Source organism: Pan paniscus, chromosome 16 (assembly GCF_029289425.2).
Source record: "Pan paniscus chromosome 16, NHGRI_mPanPan1-v2.0_pri, whole genome shotgun sequence".
Lineage (NCBI taxonomy): Eukaryota > Metazoa > Chordata > Mammalia > Primates > Hominidae > Pan > Pan paniscus.
The window spans coordinates 52,666,293-52,687,476 of NC_073265.2; the positions used below are offsets into that span (position 1 = coordinate 52,666,293).

General features: G+C 43.5%; 1 long non-coding RNA gene across 1 annotated transcript in view; it reads left to right on the forward strand.

The window, feature by feature from the left end:
• Nucleotides 1–20,070, forward strand: part of LOC103783218 (uncharacterized) — a 42,668-nt gene extending 22,598 nt beyond the window's left edge. The window contains exons 3-4 of the long non-coding RNA XR_004666539.3: nt 13,967–14,203; nt 18,746–20,070. This is a non-coding gene — a long non-coding RNA (uncharacterized LOC103783218). The remainder of the gene's footprint in view (nt 1–13,966; nt 14,204–18,745) is intronic.
• The last annotated feature ends 1,114 nt before the right edge of the window (nt 20,071–21,184 follow it).

Sequence of the window (21,184 nt, forward strand, 5' to 3'; positions counted from 1 at the left end):
CAGTGCTATTTGAATTAAGAATTAACCCCCGCCCCGAAGACTTGAATGAAGGGCTAGGGTTGAAGCAGCTTCTGCAGGGGCTTCACCCAAAGCCCCCACGAAGCACACACAACCAGCAAAGTGGATGATCAGAGAAAAGACCAGCTCGAAGATACAACAGATACAAAGACAGGAAAAACAGATGCCTGGACCCTGCTTCCGCTCTTGAGTTTATTATATCTGAAGAAAGGTGTTCACAGGCCTAAGATTTAGTGGGCAATGGAATCGTGAAAGTGCAGTGAAGGGACTGTTAACATTCCACTTAAGTCACTAACAACAGTTTCCTCCAGTATAAGACGAAAATAATTACAATATCTGCTCCGGAGGACGTTGCAAAGCTTACATGGGATAATAAGAATGAAAACAGTTTATGCTCATAAACATTTTGAATCTCAATTAGTTTCCAATAGAAATAATGCTATATAAATCTTGGTTAAGTTCCCAGACCAACTCTCAAAAGTTTAACCCCAAATAGAACTGAACTAGAGTATAAATACTGCCAGCCTGAATTCTGGGTCCTAGGAGGAGGAGGCCACAGGACATACGAGGCACGAGGTGGGAATAGGGTTTCCTTTCTCCTTTCCCAAGTACAGGATGGCCCTAGGAATATCTAGGAGATGGGAGAAAGTTCCCTCTGCCGCTCTCTCTAGATCCAAGTGTGATCCTCGGATTGCCTGCATTAGAATTCATTTATTCAACAGAAATGTACTGAAAGCCGCAATGGGCCAAGCATCTGTTCTTGGCCCCTGTCCCACATTGGGAATCAATCTCTGACAGTAGGCTCCGGGAAGCTATCATTTTTAACAAGCTCTCCAAGAAAGTAGGATGCACAATAAAGTCAGACTCCTGTGCTGGGCTGAGTTTCCTTGAATTTAGGATGCCCTGAGCCATTCAGACCAAGGCCAGACAAAAGTATCTATTACCTACCTCCCCTCCAACCAACAAAATTCCCTTCCCCTCAGTGCAACTCCTGTCTGCTCAGTAATAAAAGGAACATATAGCATCTTGCACTGCTCCTGAACATCTCTATGTTTTCCAAATTTTCTTGTTTGATATTTTAAAGTTAAGAAGAGAATATAAATAGCAGCATAGGCAAGACTGGATCTTATAATTCCCTGTATTTCCCCGACCAGGGCTCTATTAGAATTGCATTCAACGTTTGTTTATTGTCTCTCTCCCTCTTGAACACAAGCTCCTTTGTCTGCGATATTCCTAGTGCCTTACACAGTGGCTGCCACCTAGTAGGTGCTCAATAAAAATCAGTTGAAAGTTGTAAAAGAGAACAGTAATCTCCGGAAGTTAAGATTCCCATATGGTTGCTGATACTCGCAGGCGTAGTCAAATTTTTCAGAGTCTGCCTTTAAGCCCTTAATGGATGCCTGATAATTCTCTGCAGTTTCTGACAGATAAATTAAGAGAAAATAAGAGTCCAAGCCATGTGAAGGAAGACGATTTGGGACTCAGAGGCCATTGTAAGGCAGGCTGGCCCTGGGAACAACCCTGCAGCAGGCTCTTGCTTTACCGCCCCTTCCTGGTTCTACACCTGAGCGCTGGACCTACCCCGCCCAGGCCCACTGAGGCCCAGGCACCCCCAACACTTCTGACTTGGATGAAGTGCTATGCCATGGGCCACGGGATCTGGCTTCTCTAGTGGCCATCCATAGGAGGCAGGAACTCCATCTAAAAATATGAGTGAGTTGAAGCCCCGTGGGTGAACTTTGACCAATGAGAGATGGGGGATAAGATCCTGCAGATAAATTCATTTCTTCCTCACATCCCAAAAAGACTGTTTTGAGGCACAGTGGCCCCATGTGCCTCTCTGGAGATCTGCCATGTGAACCCAAATGCTTTGTGTTTCTTGTGAAGCTTCAGCCAGCTTGGCAACATCATCATGAGATTACTTTCCTGCCTGTTATGGATTGAATTGTGTCCCCACAAACATATGTTGAAGTCCTAACCCCCAGTATCTCAGAATGTGAACTTGTTTGGAAATAGGATCATTGCAGATGTAATAAAAGACAAGGTTATACTGGAGTTGGGTGGGTCCTTAAGCCAAGGTGACTGGTGTTATAAGAAGATGAGAGACACACAGACACAGACACAAGGGGAGAACGCTATGTGACAACAGAGGCCGAGATGGGCATTACACCACCACAAGCCAAAGAACATCTGGGGCTACCAGAAACTGGAAGAGACAAGGAAGGATCCTCCTCCTAGAAGCTTCCAAGGAAGCATGGCCCTGCTGGCAGCTTGCCTTCATATTTCTAGCCTCCAGAACTGTGGGAGAATACCTTTCTGTTGTTTTAAGCCATCCCGTATGTATTAGCAGTACTTTGTTATGGCAACACTTGGAAATTAGTACACCATCTCACTTCCATTTTCCCCTGACTCATGCTGTGCTCTGAGATTGTCCCTCCATAAAGTGTTAGCACAAAAACTTTGCCTTAGGCTTTGTTTTCTAAGGCAGTTAACAAGATTATATATATGTATGTGTGTGTGTACGAGTTAAAGTCCATAGTGAACTTTGATCAATGATAGATGATTTTTAATATATATGCATTTACAAGCATAATATATATGCATTTACAAGCATAATATATATAATACATATAATGCATTGACTATATATGCATTACAAGCATATATATATATATATATGCTTAAATTATTTTTGAAGGGACACATAAGAAACTGGTAAAAAGGGTTGCCTCTGGGGAGGAGAAGTAGGGGGCTGCGGGACAAGGACAGATGAGAGAATTTTGTTTTCCTTTTTGTACCCTTGTCATGGTGGATGATATGGGTTTGTTAGTTGTTTATTTAAGGTAAATTTAAAACATTTTAAAGATAATGGCCTAGGAGGGTCTCTGAGGCTCTAAGAAGGACAAAAAGAGTATAGACGGACTTGTGCAGACCTGGTAACAGGTAAGGGAGGTGTGTGGATGTCCCAAAAGATGCCAGCATATTCTGGACCAAAGGCTAGTCAAGATGAATTAAGTTTCAGGAAATAAACAAGGGCAGGTGTCTCTCTCCACTACGGAGCTAACACTCGAGCAACCCCAGGACAGAGGAGAACTCCCCAGAGAGAAGAAAGAGAAGGAGAAAATACTGACTTGAGCAAGCTTAAAACTAAAATGACCAAGAAACACATTTAAGTGTCTGAATTTGCTTAGAATTGACTATTTTGTTATTATTGTTTGTATTTAATCAGTAGTCAAAATGGGAGCTCAAGATATTGTTTAAATTACAGAAAAACAAAATTAGATATTTGGGGGATACTCAGGGTTATAGCTTGGGAAATATTATACCCACACTTGTTATTTGGTTTAATCCTCTCAACCACCTGTATAAGGTTAGTATCCCCATTTTACAGATGAGAAAACCAAGACCTAGAGAAGTTCAATGACTTAATCAAGATTATACAACTTTGAGGACAGGCATAGTGGCTCACACCTATAATCCCAGCACTTTGGGAGGTGGAGGAGGGCAGATCATCTGAGGTCAGATGTTCGAGACCAGCCTGGCCGACATGGTGAAACCCCATCACTACTAAAAATACAAAAATTAGCTGGGTATGGTGGCACAAGCATGTAATCCCTGCCACTCAGGAGCCTGAGGCATGAGAATCACTTGAATGCAGGAGGTGAAGTTTGCAGTGAGCCAAGATCATGCCATGGCACTCCAGCCTGGGCTACTGAGTGAAACTGTCTCAAAAAAAGAAAGATTATACAACTTCTAAGTGTTAGAGCTGGGACTTGAATCTAGGCGCATGTAGACTCCAAACCTGATCCTCTCTTCCAGACTCCAGATTTCTTTTTGAGTGGGGTTTATTCCAGCATTTCTAAGAGAGGTTCACACATCTGTCAACTAAGAGGCTGGTTGGCTCTTAAGGACCAAATCATGCTCTTGGGTTGGGGGTAGAAGAGGCAGAATCAGGGGAGGAATGGAAGACATAGAGGGAGAGATGTGAACTTCCACTCCCATCCATCTCTGTATCCCTTCTTGGAGAAGGGTCTCCTGTCTAAATGGCTCCCTCTTCCTTCAACACAATTTGATCTAAGTATGTCTCTCATTCTACCCTAATTCCCGACAACCTAGTGTTTTGGGGGCCTGACTTAAAATGGCTTGAAGCCAGACGTGGTAGCTCACACCTGTAATCCCAGCACTTTGGGAGGCTGAGGTGGGCAGATCACTTGAGGTCATGAGTTCGAGACCAGCCTGGCCAACATGGTGAAACCTCATCTTTACTAAAAACACAAAAATTAGCCGGGCATGGTGGCAGGAGCCTGCAATCCCAGCTACTCAGGAGGCTGAGGCAGGAGAATCGCTTAAACCCAGGAGGGAGGCAGAGGTTGCAGTGAACCGAGATTGCGCTACTGCACTCCAGCCTCAGCAACAGAGTGAGACTCCATCTCAATGAAAAAATTAAAGTTAAAATTAAATTAAATGGCTTGAGTTGACAGGATAGACCGTTGTTCACACAACAGGATATCTGTTATTGCCAGAGCACCCTCCAAGGTACAATCTGTGTGTGCCTTGATGGTAATTTTCCCTAAAGGCAAACTAGGTGTGAGGTCTCAATTATTCCTGAATAGGACTAAGAGTCAGGAGGATACAGATGAACTTTCCTCCACCGAGGTATTAATAATTATTTCTTAAATAAGTAGATGGATGGAGGATGGATGGATGGAAGGATGGATGGATGATGGGTAGATGATGATTAGACGGATGGACTATCTACTCAGGACCTCTGTTCTTTCTTCACTATCCTTTAATTTATGGTGGCTTACATCATTTCCTTATGTTTCCGCCTTCTATGCTTGGCTTCACTCAGAGATGGATCTAAGACTGCACTGAAATGCGTCCCTGTCTGTCACAGACTATTCCCTCAGCTTGACTTTATACAATTCAAAGGATTCTGCTTCAGACTAGTTCTGTGTGATTAAAGGGCAACAATATTTCTGGCGCACACTTGTAGATTGTTTATACAAAAATAAAAAGGATAACTGAGACTATGGAAACTGGAAATCATTTGTCCTAATTATGGATAGTAATAGGAGAGCTTTGTGTTCACTAAACACGCCCGCCTGCTTGGCCCCCAGAGTTACTGAGTTCATCTCTGTTTTTATGTTTTGGCCTGTTATCTGCCCCTCCAGGATAGTTAACTCATTTTCCATCACTCCTTTCTTGCACTTTCCATTCCCGTTGAACTGAACCACTTGGTCTGATTTTCTTTTTCTTCTCAGTTATCAAGAGAGAGGTTCTATAATCTCAAACTATAATTGTGGATCTGACTATAACTCCTTGCAGTTCTATGAGTTTTTGCTTCATGTATTTTGAAGCTGTTTTGAGGTATATAAATCACTAAGATTATGTCATCTTGATGAATTGACCCCTTTATCATTATGAAATTATCTTCTTTATCTCTACTAATATTCTTTGTTCTGAAATCTATTTTGTCTGGTATTGATATAACCACATTAGTTTTGTTTTGACAAGTGTTAACATCACATATCTTTTCCCATCCTTTCACCTTTAAGCTATGTATGTATTTATTTATATTTAAACTGAGTTATTTTCCTTCTTTTTTTTTTTTTTTTTTTTCTGGAGATGGAGTTTCACTCTGCCACCCAGGCTGGAGTGCAGTGGCCTGATCTTGATTCACTGCAGCCTCCACCACCTGGGTTCAGACAGTTCTCCTGCCTTAGCCTCCTGAGTAGCTGGGACTACAGGTGTGCAACACCACACCCAACTAGTGCTTTTTTTTTTTTTTTTTTTTTTTGTACTTTTAGTAGAGACAGGGTTTCACCATTTTGGCCAGGCTGGTTTCAAACTCCTGACCTAAAGTGATCCACCCACCTCGGCCTCCCAAAGTGCTGGGATTATAGGCCTGAGCCACTGTGCCTGGCATAAAGTGGGTTTCTTACACAGAGCACATAGCTGAGTCTTGCTTTTTCTTATCCAACATGGCAGTCCCTGCTTTAGTTTCAATATTTAGCCTGTTTACATTTATCATGATTATTCACATGGTTATTATAAACACTATAACATTTATCATGATTATAACACATGCTATGTGTTTTCTATTTCTCCCATCTATTTTTTACTCACATTTCCCTCTTGTTCTTGTTTTTTTTAAGTAATTGGGTATTTTTCATGACTCTATTTTTATCTTCTTTGTTGACTTATTAGCTATAACTGTTTGCTTGCTATTTTAGTGATTGTGTTAGGATTCATAGTATGCACCTTTAACTTATTGCTTACCTTTAAGTTATATCATATCACTTCATATATAAGAGTCTTACAACAAGGCCTGTCACGGTGGCTCATGCCTGTAATCCCAACACTTTGGGAGGCCAAGTCGGGTGTATCGCTTGAGCTCAGGAGTTCGAGACCAGCCTGGGTAATATGTAACCCCATCTTTACAAAAAATACAAAAATTAGCCAGGCGTGGTGGCGCATGCCTCTAGTCTCAGCTACTCAGGAGGCTGAGTTAGGAGAATCACTTGAGTCTGGGAGGTTCAGGCTGCAGTGAGTGGTGATCACACCACTGCACTCCAGCCTGGGTGACAGTTAAGACCCTGTCTCAAAAAAAAAGAAAGAAAAGAAACTTACTACAGTATATTTCTATTTCTCCCCTCCGGGCCTTTGTAGTATTGTTGTTATAGATGTACCTCTACATAATTATTAAATTATTTTTGCTTTAAACAGTCAATTATCTTTTTTTTTTTTTTTTTTTTTTTGAGACAGAGTCTTGCTCTGTCACCCAGGCTAGAGTGCAGTGGCATGATTTCGGCTCACTGCAACCTCTGTCTCCTGGGTTCAAGTGATTCTCCTGCCTCAGCCTCCCGAGTATCTGGGATTACAGGCACCCGCCACTGCGCCCGGCTAATTTTTGTATTTTTAGTAGTGACGGGGTTTCACTATGTTGGCCAGGCTGGTCTTGACCTCCTGACCTCGTGATCCACCCGCCTCAGCCTCCCAAAGTGCTGGGATTACAGGCGTGAGCCACCGTGCCCGGCAACAGTCAATTATCTTTTAAAGAGACTTAGCTAAGAAGAAAAAAGTATTTAAATTGTCTATATAGTTGTCATTTCTGGTGCTCTTTATCCTTTAGGTAGATCCATGTTTCCATCTGGTATCATTTTTCTTCTGCTTGTAAGACTTCCAATAACATTTCTTGCAGAGTTAAGTCTGCTGCTGAGGAATTCTTTCAGCCTTTGTAGATCTGAAAAAGTATTTCACCTCTGTTTTTGAAAGACACTTTCTTTGAGTGTGGAACTCTCATTTGACAGGGCTTTTTGTTTTGTTTTCTGTTTAGTACATTAAAGATGTCATTCCACTGTCTGCTAGCTTGCTCTGCTTTCATGAGAAATCTTCTGTCATCCTTACCTTCATTTCTCTGTATATAAATGTGTCTTTTTTCTCAACTGCTTTTGATTTTCTCTTTATCGTTGGTGTTTAGCAACTTAAGTATGATGTGCCTTGGGGTTTTTTTTTTTTTCGTGTTTCTGTGCTTGGGTCTGTTAAGTTTCTCAGTTCGGGAAGTTTATAGTTTCCCTCAAACTTAGAACATTTTTGACCAATATTATTTTTGGCATACCAGCCCCATTTCAAGGACTCCATTCTCCAATTCCACTTACATTAGGCCACTTGAAGTTATCCCACAGTTCACTGATGCTTTGTTATTCTCCTCTGCAAAGTATACTGTGTTATTAGTCCTATTGAGTGCAATTTTTCATTTCAGATGTAGTTTTCATCTCTAACAGCTCAATTTAGGTTTATTTGATATCGTCCATGTCTTTCTGTCATGTTCAGTCTTTCCTCTAGCTTCTTGAAATATGGAATATGTAATAATAACTTTTACAATATGTTATATACAAATTCTATCATCCGTGTTATTTCTGGGTCAGTTTTGATTAATTGATTTTCTCTTCATTCTAGGTTGTATTTTCCTGCTTTTTTGCATGCCTGGTGCTTTTTGCTTGAATGCCAAATATTGTCAATTTTACCTTGTTGGATATTGAATAGTATTGTATTCATACAAATATTCTTAAGCTTTGTTCTGGGATGCCATTAAGTTACTTGGAAAGAGTGTGATCATTTCAGGTCTTACTCTTAAACTTTGTTAGGCCAGGTCAGAGCTGCATTTAATTTAGGGTTAATTCTCCCCCCTCCTACCAATGCAAGATAATCCTTGGTACTCTAATCAATGCTGCCTGAATTATGAGGTTTTCCACTCTGGCTGCTGGGAAGAGGCATTATCTGGGGCTCTCTGTGAGTACCCTCTGAGTACCATTCCCTCAAATCCTTTTGGGTGGCTCTTTACCTGGTTATGGGGCCATCAGTTTCCAATTACTGCTGTAACAAATACCACAAACTTAGTGACTTGAAACACCACAAGTGTATTATCCCCAAATCAAGGTGTCAGCAGGGCTACATTCCTTCTGGAGGCTCTAGGGAAGAATCTGTTCCCTGCCTTTTCCAGGTTTACAGAGGCTGCCTGTACTCCTTGGCTTGTGGCCCCTTCTTCTATTTCAAGGCCAGCAGCATAGCATCTTCAAATCAATCTCTCTCTCTCTCTTAGTCTCTCTGACCGCTGCTTCTGTCATGTCACATCTTACTCCCTCTTATGATTACACTGGGCCCACCAGGATGATCCAAGGTAACTTTCCATCTCAGTCTCCTTAGCCTAATCACATGTGCAAAGTTCTTTTTGCCCTGTAAGAGATTCCAGAGATTAGACATAGACATCTGGGGTGGGAGGGATTATCCAGTCTGTAAAATGGTCCATTACATATGATTCTTGATAGTTAATACACCAAAGTCATCTTAGTCTGTGTAGCCAACATCATGACACAAACTATCAGTATTTTTTAAGTGATTTTATTTGTTTTCTCAAACTGACCCAGTCTCAGAAGTCTGTAACAGCTTAACCTTCCAGAAAGCATGCTCAGCATGACAGATCCGGGACCATGGAATGCCTTTCTCTGGCAAACAATAGAGATGCCCAATGATGCTAATCTTCTGTGGTAGGAACAGTCTGGGAGAAACAGTAATTCTTTTAGGCCCATGCAACTTTTGAATGTTTATATAACTCAAGTTACTTAATACAACTAATTTGGAGGGCAACTTGACAACATCTAACAAAGTTGAAGACATACATACCCTCTGATTCAAGAACTCTGCTCTAAACATTGACCTTAAAACTCCCACATGTACACGAAGAGACTTATACAAGAAAGTCCATTACAACTTAGTTAGCAGTAGCACAGAATTGGAAACATTGATAGGAGGATGGATAAACTGAGATTTAATCATTGTCTGAGTTCTCCAAAAAACAGACTCTGAGACAAAGATACAAGTAGTTTATGTGGGACGTGGTCTCAAACGTTTGACAGCAAAATATGATACTAAGGAAGAAGCCAACAAGCCACAAGGTGTGTTCTTGTGGTAGACATGGATGTGCTGCCCAGATTCCCCTTCAGGAAGCTGCAGGGGTTGGCATCAGCAGAGGGCCTCCAGCTGTCAGCTCCTCCAGGGTCTGCCTCAGCCATAGACAGCAGCCTCACCCAAGGTCATGCCCACTCCAGGACAGCCCACAGCCAGGGACTGAGCTAAGCGGAGGTATAAAGACCCAGCCATTTGGGTCCACCACGAGACACTCTAATGGGTGCTACTGTACTTGCTCCCCAGCTCCCTGCAGGTTGGCCAAGGCTTTATCAGGCCAGCGTCACAGTTCTCCTCCTCCTTCTGCCCAGTCCTGTGTTCCCCCGTTTCCTTTTGGAGGTGTTGATTCCTAATAAACATCTTACATCCCAAATTCCAGCTCAGTTTCTGCTTCTGGAAAACCTGGCCTGAGATGATTATCAAGGAAGTTACCACTGTGGGCAGTGAACTGCAGCTTAATCCTGCTGGGAAATTCTAGGAGGCAGTGTAGAGTGAGGCCTCAGAGTTATCCTCCCTAAGGAGCAAGGGAGCTGGGGTATTTATCTACCAACTTCCATCAGTCATTGGTGAGGGCTATTCCTGGGGGCTGTTAAATCCCAGGCTTTTGGGCCTGCTCCATGTAGCAACAGATCATGCTCCCACAGTCAAGAAAGTCCGTGGACAATGATGTGTGGGTGCTGGCAGTGGGAGCCAGAGAAATGCTGAGTGCTCAGAGGATATAGGCAGGCAAGACACCAACAGAGATTGCTACATTCACAGAAAGGAATATTAAACAGCAGTGATGATGAATTAGCTATTTGCATCAATATGGATGAATCTGTCTGCGGCCATACCACCCTGAACATGCCCAAACATGTCAATATGGATGAATCTCACCAAAACAATATTGAGTGAAAAAAACAAGGTTCAGAAGAATCTAAACAGTATTATATAAATTGGAGAAAAATTTAAAACATGCAAAACAAGAATATTTTTAAGAAAGATACACACACACATACATATATATAGCAAAAGTAGAAAAATATGATGGACAGTAAATTCAGGAGAGTCATAGTATCAACAAAGAGGGAGGGATGGAATGGAATCAGGAATCAGGAGGAGGCCTTGACTACATCTTAAATGTTTTAAATTTTTTGCTGGGTAGAAGTTACACATATGACCATTATATTATATTCTAATTTTTTTTGTATGCCCAAAATTTAAAAAAATAAAACATTGTAATAAACAGGCCAGACTCAGTGCTTCACACCTGTAATCCCAGCACTTTGGGAGGCCAAAGTGAGAGAATCACTTGAGCCCAGGAGTTCAAGACCAGCCTGGGCAACAGCGAGACCCCATCTGTACAAAAACTTTAAAAAATTAGCCTGGCATGGTGGCACATGCCTGTAGTCCCAGCTACTTGGGAGACTGAGGAGGGAGGATCACTTGAGCCCAGGAGTTTGAGGCTGCAGTGAGTTATGATTGCACTACTTCACTCCAGCCTGGGCAGCAGAGTGAGAACTTAAAAATAATTATAATAAACAAAGTAAAATCTTATTTAAAAAATTCAAATGATCTGAAAGACACGAGGATTGGCCATTGTGGAAAAAAAAAAAAAGACTTGTTTTGTTTTTAACTAAAAATAGCATTAAGGATATTTTTAAATATAAAAACTCTTTCATGACAAGGGTATAAGAAAATGTAATAGGCGCTACCACTGGAGAGCTGAAATACTTTCAACTTCACATCTTTTTTTTTTTTTTTTTTAACTTTTATGTTAGGTTCAGGGGTACGTGTGCATGTTTGTTACATAGGTAAACTTGTGTCATGGGGGTTTGTTGTACAGGTTGTTTTGTCACTCAGGTACTAGGCCTAGGACCCAGTAGTTATTTTTTCTGATCGTCTCTCTCCTCCCATCCTCCACCCTCTGATAGGCCCCAGTGTGTGTTGGTCCCCTCTATGTGTCCATGTGTTCTTATGATTTAGCTCCCACTTATAAATGAGAACACATGGTATTTGGTTTTCTGATTCTGTGTTCATTTGCTAAAGATAATGGTCTTCAGCTCCCTCCATGTTCTTGCAAAGGACATAATCTCATTCTTTTTATGGCTGCATAATATTCCATGGTGTATATGCACCACATTTTCTTTATCTAATCTGCCATTGATGGCCATTTAGGTTAATTCCACATCTTTGCTATTGTCAACAGTGCTACAGTGAACATACACGTACATGTGTCTTTATGGTAGAATGACTTATATTCCTTTGGGTATATACCCAGTAATGGGATTGCTAGGTTGAATGGTAGTTCTGTTTTTAGCTCTTTGAGGAATCGCCACACCGCTTTCCACAATGGTTGAACTAATTTACACTCCCACCAACAGTGTATAAGCATTTCCTTTTCTCCACAACCTCACCAGCTGTTATTTAACTTTTTAATAATAGCCATTCTGACTGGTGTGAGATGGTATCTTATTGTGGTTTTGATTTGCATTTCTCTAATGATCACACCTTTTTTATTGTTTGAATTGTTTTTAACATGAACAGGTACTGCTTTATTGAAAAATGAAAAGCACCTGTAATTCTATCAACCTAACACCACTATTTTCATTTTCATTAATTCATTTTCCAGACCTTGCTCACATGCATACACTCTTTGCTAAGTTGCAATCATATTACACATGTATTTTATACCATTTACACTTAATCATATATGATATATACATAAATGTTTCTCCATTTCTATGTAGTCTAAATAATCATCTTTTCTTTTTTTTTGAAACAGGGTCTCATTTTGTCACCCAGGCTGGAGTGCACTGGCACAATCTCTGCTCACTGCAGCCTCAATCTCCCAGTTTCAAGTGATCCTCCCACCTCAGCCTCCCAAGTAGGTGGGGCCACAAGCATGCACCGCCATGCCTGGCTAATTTTTGTATTTTTTGCAGAGATGAGGTTTCGTCATGTTGCCCAGACTGGTCTCAAACTCCTGGGCTCACATGATCCTCCCGCCTTGACCTCCCAAAGTGTTAGGATTACAGGCGTGACCCACCACACCCAGCCTAAAGAATCATAATTTTAATGGTTACATAGTGTTCTGTCTTGTCAATGCACAGTAGTTCACCAACCATTTCCTTATTTGAGATATTTATATTGCTTCTAAATTTCAGATATTGAAATAACTTTATGATAAATATACTTGTGGAGGTTTTTATGTTAAATATAGCCTTAGCAGAAACCCCAGGGGTGCAATTACTAAGTCAGAGGGTGTGTCTTTGCCCTGCAACACACAAAGCTTTCCCTTTGATGACGATTGTTTACTTAAAGCCCTGGGGACTCCCAAATGCCTGGGAATCTTCATTTTAGACTTAACCTATTTTAGGCTTGGTTTTGTTTTACTGGATTCTCAGGAGAGCAAAGGAGACAGCTGGGAGCAGATGGCAAATCCCAGTTTGCCCAAAGAAATGTCTATTTTCCAAGGGGCATGAAGAATTTAGGAATAAAGCAGATCTGATTTCTAATTCTGACCTTGCTACTGGCAAATTGTGTGGACTCAGGAAAGTGACTGGCCCTCCCTAAGACTCAGTGTCCTTACCTCTGAAATGGAGCTGTCAATCACATCTGCCTCACAGGCTTGTTCTGAGGATGAAGTGAGAAAATGCCCACAAGGTGCTGGTTGCAGCAGCTGGTGCATAGTAAGTACTCAGTGGATATGAGCTGGTCCTAAGTAAGGTCAGCAAAAACACTCTTCCCACAGACCCCGAGAAAGCAGAGTCCTGAATGAGGGGCTAGGGGAGTTGCCTTCCAGCTGATATTTCTCAATGGCTGTAATGCTGGTGAGAATTAAATAATTGGAGGAAGCAGGGGGAGAGAGAGAATGGAAAGAATCTTCTCTGGAACTACCAGCCTGTATTCTCTGCATTTCCATATCTAGCATGGAAATGAGAGAAAAACTGATGTTTATTGAGCAACTATAATGTCCCAGGTGCTTCACGTGCATTTTCTCCCCAGGCCTCCCTGCAGGGGTGAGGGAAGACTGCAAAGGTACAGGAATGGATGTTGAGGCTGTCCAGGCATCTCGCGTCTGAATGCGCGAGATGCTAGCCCTGCATCTCCCAGCTGGAGAACTGCACTCAGTTTGTCTCCTCATCTGTAAGTTGGGGAATGATCATTGTGCTGGGAAGAAATCATTTTTATAAAGTGCCGGGCACATAGTAAGCACCGGCAGTAGCTATAATGAGCAGCTTGCCCCAGGTCACCCAGAAAGTGGCAGCACTGAGACTGGGGCTGGGTCTCCTGCCTCCGGAGCCCACATTTTTTCCACTGCATCACATTTACCTCTATACAAATGCCCATGGTCCGTGTGATACAAAATACTTGAGAAATACTTCTATGGTGATTCAAGAAAAGAATTATTCTGGGCCCTTTGTACTGTGTTTCAAGTGTTCTGTAATCAAAGAATTCATCCCTCCAGTCATTTCTGAAAGCTTCCCTTCTTTTTCAGGAGCTTAAAAAGGATGCAGTCCCAAAACATAGAAGGATTTACTCCATATCCAAGCAGTGAGTCAGGAACAGAAAGCCTGATGCCCTCACCTGGAACTCTCCCTCCTCCCTGGATGAGGACCTTCCCCAGAATTGCAGGGCACCCACACAAGACCAAGCAAGTTCAGAGAAAAGTGAAACCTGACTTTAGAGCCTCTGGGATGTTCACTACACCTCATGGAAACTGTTTGGTTCACAGGTAAGGAAACCGAGGCCCAGTCAGTCACGTTGGTCACGACTGCTCCTGGCGTTAGTGTCTGAGACAAAATTACTAACCACCCTTGTGCTTCTGGTAAACAGTGTTTGAGGTTTAGTGTCAATGTGAGCAGTCGTATATGAGAACATCTCTGGCTGTGCAGCTAATTACCACCTTTCTAAAGTAATCTCTGCCTGAAATGTACTGTGGCTGGAGCAGTTCAATTTCAGCATTGAATATGAAGTGACCATGGGCTCCGCAGGCACACAGGGATCCAAATTAGGAGAAAGTTGTTCCACTTGTCAACATGGAAGGAAGCGTTGTGTATTTCTTCTTTGTGGTGCCAGATTTAGCACAGGGAGGCTTCTGCCAGATAATTCGTCTTTGCAGTCATCCTTATAGGAAGGTCTTAGCCCACCACACTAGGTTATTTTCAGCCTGGTGAAGCAAAGAGGGAACACTAGTAGCAGAAGACCAGGCTGAAGGAATTGTCTCTGCCCATGATAGGTAACAAATGGGTTTTGTGGTTCTGAGCCACAATTCTAGAAAATGGGTGCATTAATATTTACTGTATCTAGACCTAAAGCTTTAAATAACATCTATAGACTGAAGCCTCCTAACAACCTAACACCACTATTTTCATTTTCATTAATTCATTTTCCAGACCTTGCTCACACACATACACACTTTGCTAAGTTGTAATCATATCACACATGATATATGTGAATCAAGTGTGATTCATATATACGACCGGATTCTAGGTTCATACATACGACTGTCTACTAGACCCTGCTCTTGAGACCCAGCCCCCATCTCACTGCTGCCGCTTTCTTGATCTGGGGCAAGTTACCAATCACAGCTACCACTGGGCTCTACTACGTGTCGGGAGCTTTATAAACATGATTTCTTCCCAGCACAATCATCATTCCTCATTTTACAATAGTCAACATGCAAAAATGAAGCTTTCCATTTCCTGCCCCCCAAACCTGCTCCTCCCCTCATCTGCCTCTTCTCTGTGACACCATTGGTTTGCATCCACCTGCTCAGGCCAAAGACCCAGGAGGCCTAACTCCTCTCCCCTCCTCTCCTGCTCCACACTTTTAATTCATCCGCAAGTCCTGCCAGCTTTACCTGCAAAACACATCCAGAACCTGACCCTTTCTCGCCACATGCACTATGTCCACATAACTCCTGCCACCACTTTATGAAAATAATATGTTTAAATGCAAAAAATAACATACAGAGAATTATAAAGGAAACCAATCATATTAGCATCTATTTACCAAAATATTTTAAAGAATAGATTTATGAGATATTAATGTATGTGCTTTGTTATTACCACATTAAATAAAAAGATCTGGTGGCAAGTCTAATAACTATTATAATTCCAAAGTAGTGATAAGTATAAGCAATATTTCCAGAGAGCTGCAGGGACTGGATGTAATGTGATATAAAAACATCTGTGATTTCTAGTGGTGACAAAGTCCCAGGCACTGCTCATATTATTGTAGTTTGTTGCCTACATTTATCATTGAAAAGAGTGCTAAAACCTAGTTAGAGGCCGGGTGCAGTGGCTCATGCCTGTAATCCCAGCACTTTCGGAAGCTCAGGCGGGCGAATCACTTGAGGCCAGGAGTTCAAGACCAGCCTGGCCAACATGGCAAAACCCCGTTCCTACTAAAAATATAAAAATTAGCCAGGTGTGGTGATGCACACCTATAATCCCAGCTACTCAGGAGGCTGAGGCATGAGAATCACTTGAACCCAGGGACGGAGCGGAGGTTACAACGAGCCAGGATCCTGCCACTGCACTCCGGCCTGGGCGACAGAGCCAAACTCACCCTAGTTAAAGGTTCATGAAAATAGTCTTACACACACACACACACACAACCCCCACTTAGAAGCACATAAACACACACACTCATACACCCACATACATATTCCTCCACTTAGAAGTACACAAACTCCCTACATTCTGGTTGAGAACACGTGACTGAGTGCACACCGCAGACGTCCCTGGCCTGGGTGTTTGCAGTAACCTCCTGATGCACCTCCAGGCATCCAGTCTGGCCTCCTCCAGTCCACTCTCAGCTTGGCAGTCCCAATGACTCCCTCCCTGTGGATGTCATATTATATCACTGTCCTACTTCGAACCCTCCAACAATAGCCCATCACCATACGTAAAATCCAAAGTCTTCACCACAACCAATGAGGCCCCAGATCATCTGGAAACCGCCTTTGCAAAAATTATATCAGTGAGAAAAATTATAACAGTAAGCTAAGCTAAACTTCCCCCAATCTTGCCTTTCCCTTAATTATTCCTGGACTGTTGGGCTGAGCTAAATTTGGAAGACATTTAGGCTACAGTGTAAATAATAGGCCTTGTGCCAAACTCAACTGCTTTTGTAAAGCTAATGGGAGGCCATCAGGCTTGGGGGAGGAGAGAAGCCTGAATCCCGCTAAGGTGCGGATATAAACATTGTCAGCCATTATTCGGGAGGTTATAAGATATGCAGCTTGCCCAATTAGTCCTGCAAATAACACCACTATTGTAGATTGGCCTTTTCAGATATCTTTCCAGGCTTTATCCATGTCTGACACCCATGGCTCCATCTGGACTGCCAACTCCACTCCTGTGGCCCCACCCAGAAGTGATTCAGCCCTTCAAAGGATAGCTTTGACCCCCACTGATTTCATTTCCACCCCAACAAATCAGCAGTAAGCACCTATTACCTGGCCTTCCCCCAAACTGCCTTTGAAAAACCCCTAATCTAGAAGCTTCACACGATTTGAGTCCAGATTCCATCTCCCACATGACGTGGTCAGGCTTGTGTCTATCAAACTCTTTCTCTACTACAATGCTGTGGTCTTTGTTTATGCAGTGAGCAGGAAGAACCCCTCAAGCAGTTACAGTCTGGACCCTGGCTACCTCCCCGTCCTCATTTCCACCACCCTCCCCTCACTCATTTCACACCCTTCTGCCCAACGCTGTTTCTCTCTCCAGTACCCACCTGGCTCCTTCACTCCTTTGGGGCCTCTGTTCAAATGTCACCTGCTCAGAGAGGCCTACTCCGATCCCCCCATCCCCATGTAAAACAGTCCCCCCTCCCAGTCACACTCTACACTCAGACCCTGCTTTCTGGTCCTACTGAGATGCATTTGTATGTTTCTGTGTCTTTGTGTTACAGTGGGCAGCTAGTCAGGCATAAACAGGAGGAGAGAGCCACCCCCGCCTCACCAACAGGAATGTCTGGCGAACATTAGGTGATGGTCGGGCGGTTGTTAACAGTTTCTCTTAAGGAATCATCCGTCACAGCCAGCTCCAGGGAAAGGCAGTCTCCCTATAGAGAGGAAAAAACCTGAAACAAGTGATCAGTAGCTTCCTGATAAGATCAGGAATTGGGTGAGTGGGCTCACACATGTGCGCTCAAAGGCAAAATGGTGGAGTTTCACTGGTATATGACCTTATAGGAACACTTGACTGGAAAGGGGAGAACATCTCAAGTGAGCATGCGTACAACTCTAGGAAACATACTGCGCGTGCTCACCTCCCAAGTGCTGGCAGGCCACTGTGCATGCCAACAGGCGACCCCAAGGAAAGAATGAGGGGAGAAGGGACGCAAGATCCCGGAAGTATACCAACGTATAAAACCCCAAGTCAAAAGCTCAAAGCTCACTTGTCTTTCAAGTCACCCACTTAGCCCTCTTCCAAGTGTACTTTCCTTCCTTTCATTCCTGCTCTAAAGCTTTTTAATAAACTTTCACTCCTGCTCCAAAATTTGCCTTGGCCTCTCCTTCTGCCTTATGTCTCTCAGTCGAATTCTTCCTTCTGAGGGGGCAAGAACTGAGGTTGCTGCAGACCTGTACAGATTCGCCGCCAGTAACATTTCTTGTCTGTCTACCCCACTAGAATGTCAGGCCTTATCACTGCTACTGGGATAATGTAGAGGGACCTATCATGTAGAGGGACAGGGTACACATCTGTAGATTTAATAAGTGGAGAAATATGAAGTCCGGACTCATTGGCCGTGAGAGTTCTGGCAAGGAAGAGGCCAGTCAGGACAGCTGCTGGAGGGCTGGACCATGAACAGGACCTCTGCCAGTTGGAGCATGCCCTCTGCTTTAGTGCCTTGTTACATATACCCCGGTCTACTCATCACTCATGTTGCCATCAGACACTCCATCTCAGAGCCTGCAGTGAGTCCAGAAGAGAACAGGGCCCCAAGCAGAAGGAAGTCCTGCAGTCACTCAGCCCACCATCCCAGGAGGCATTGCACAAACTCTGCTGTCATCAACATGCCCCTGGGGGTCTTACACTCCCACCCTGGACTAAGACCTCCTCCTGATGCCTCACAGTGCTCTCCATGAGAGGAGTGTTGAGAAACACATTTCTAGGGGGTTCTGCTGTCCCCTACAGACCAGCGCTCAGTCATTCCTCCTGGATCTAGCTCTGGTATGGCTTTGCAGCCTTCACTCACAGTCTTGCCCTGAATCTGGGCTCCACTGTCTCCCTGTCTGACACCTCTGATCTCTCTGTTTCAGTAGAGCTCCAACTACCGTCTACTCCCTGCAACTGGCCTGCTGCCAACGTCCCAGATCTCTTATGGAGCTGCCGGAAGAGACAGCCTGCCACAGAAGAAAGCAGCCCTCCTCTTTCATGGCCTCCCACATCTTGAAACAAACAAAAGCAAACAAAACAAAAGCTTGAGTCCCAGCCTGATTCACCAGGTTTGGTTCCCAATTGTTGAAATTCCCTTCCCAGGGCTCTCAGAACCAGGGTTGGCTGGAGGGGTGAAAGAGGCTGGCCCTAAGCCCAGTAATAGGACACCAAGGGGGAGCTAAAAGCTGGGATCTGGGGTGAAGATGGGGTCTTCCAAGCTGGGAGGCAGACACCAGGCCAGAGCAACCGGCCTGCCCCAGCTCAGGCCTCTTAACCCATGCAGGGCAAGAGTATAAACAGAGGCCACGGACCACATGCCTCAGTATTTAAACTTATAAATCAAGCTAACATAACATGAAATCAAATATGTTCTATCCTCCTAGCTTGACAAATACTTTCATAATGAGATGGAATGCCAGGTTCAGATTTAGAATTTTCACACTTCTTAAAGTTCCAAGTCAAAATACAGCATTAGGGGAGGGCCCCCAACCTGGAGGTCTCCCCTCCCCCATTTTCTTTCACTCCCAGCTCTGTCTCACACCACGAGGGACCTTGGGTGAATGCCCCTTGATACCCCAGCCCCCCACAAACAGCTGCCCTTTCCCCCCTTGGCCAAGGGTAAGCACAGCAGCAGGGCAGTCTGCCCTTGGCTGGAGAGATGGAAGGAGAGGCCACACGCCCTGAAAATGCATTTGGGGACTCTTGGGCAGGAAACTTGGGAGTTTCTGGAGCCTCAAGGATGGTCTAGTGGGACAGAGCCACTTGGGCCCATGAGCTCCTTGACCCATGGGGAAGGGTAGGGCTACAGGAGGGCCAGGGCAGGCCCTATGAACAGAAGAACCTAGAGTAACTGCCGTGTCCCCAGATCCTGTCACCGAGCAGGCATACTTGGGAGGGTATTGGAGGGTGGAACCCAAGGGAGCTTGCCCAAGGCACTAGGAAAGAAAAGTGTAAACCTTGTTAGAGAATGCTAAGGATAGCTGTTAAAGCCTCAGAGATTCTACTCATTTTTGGCTGTTTCTAAAAATCTTCCCCCAAAGGAAGATCTTGCTCTCATTGAGGATCTGAGAAAGAATTCTCTCCAAGTAGTTTCAAAACATTCTGATGTAAAAACTCTGGTGTGTTAGTCAAAAATAAATTTTGTTGCTTGATGGCTTCACCATTCACAAAATATTCTATCCATCCAATTTAAAAATAAGAGCAGGGTATTTAAAACTCTTTCAATGAACACAAATTAAAACAATGAAGATTGAATTGTTGTTTTAACCTTGTTTTTTAATTATGATCAGCTTAAGGGAGAGATATCAGGGGAAATGGGAATAAAAAGATACAGTGATTCAAAAATAAATGAAGTGGGGCCAGGCGCGGTGGCTCATATCTATAATCCCAGCACTTTGGGAAACCGAGGTGGGAGGATCACTTGAGGCCAGGAGTTCAAGACCAGCCTGGCCAACATGGTGAAACCCTGTCTCTACTCAAAATACGAAAAGTAGCCAGGCATGGTAGCATGCACTTGTAGTCACAGCTACTCAGGAGGCTGAGGCAGGAGAATCGCTTGAACCTGGGAGGCAGAGGTTGCAGTGAGCTGAGATTGTGCTGTGTGACTATACTCCAGCCTGGGCAACAGAGTGAGATGCTGTCTCAAATAAATAAATAATCTCAGCAAACTAACACAGGAACAGAAAACCAAACACTGCATGTTCTCACTTGTAAGTGGGAGCTGAACAATGAGAACACATGGACGCATGGTGGGGAACAACACACACTGGGGCCTGTGGGGTGGGGGCAGGGGGAGGAAGAGCAACAGGATAAATAGCTAATGCATTCAGGGCTTAATACATAGGTGACGGGTTGATGGGTGCAGCAAACCACCATGGCACACATTTACCCATGTAACAAATCTGTACATTCTGCACATGTATCCCAGAACTTTAAATTTAAAAAAATTTTTTTGGAAAAAAAAGAATACTACACAGATGAATATTCTCACATTGGTGCCTTTTAAGACACAGTTGCTACAGATTTTAAGACCATGATGTATTTTTACAACCACAGGACCAACAGCGATATCATCTCTAGCTACTTGTCCTGTGAGTTGTATGAACTTGTTCTGTCATAGACTCCCGGTCTCTCAACCCTTCCTAGCACTGTCTGGGCATGAACTTCTAGCCTGAGATGAGGGAGGGGGTCCATCTTATTTGCCGGTTTCATAAAAGCATTAAGCCAGTGGTAAGAATCAGGCATCTGAATCACCAGGACTCTTTTTGGTCCCTGTATCAATCTGTTGACCATAATAACTAATTTTCAGATAGGACTGGAACCTC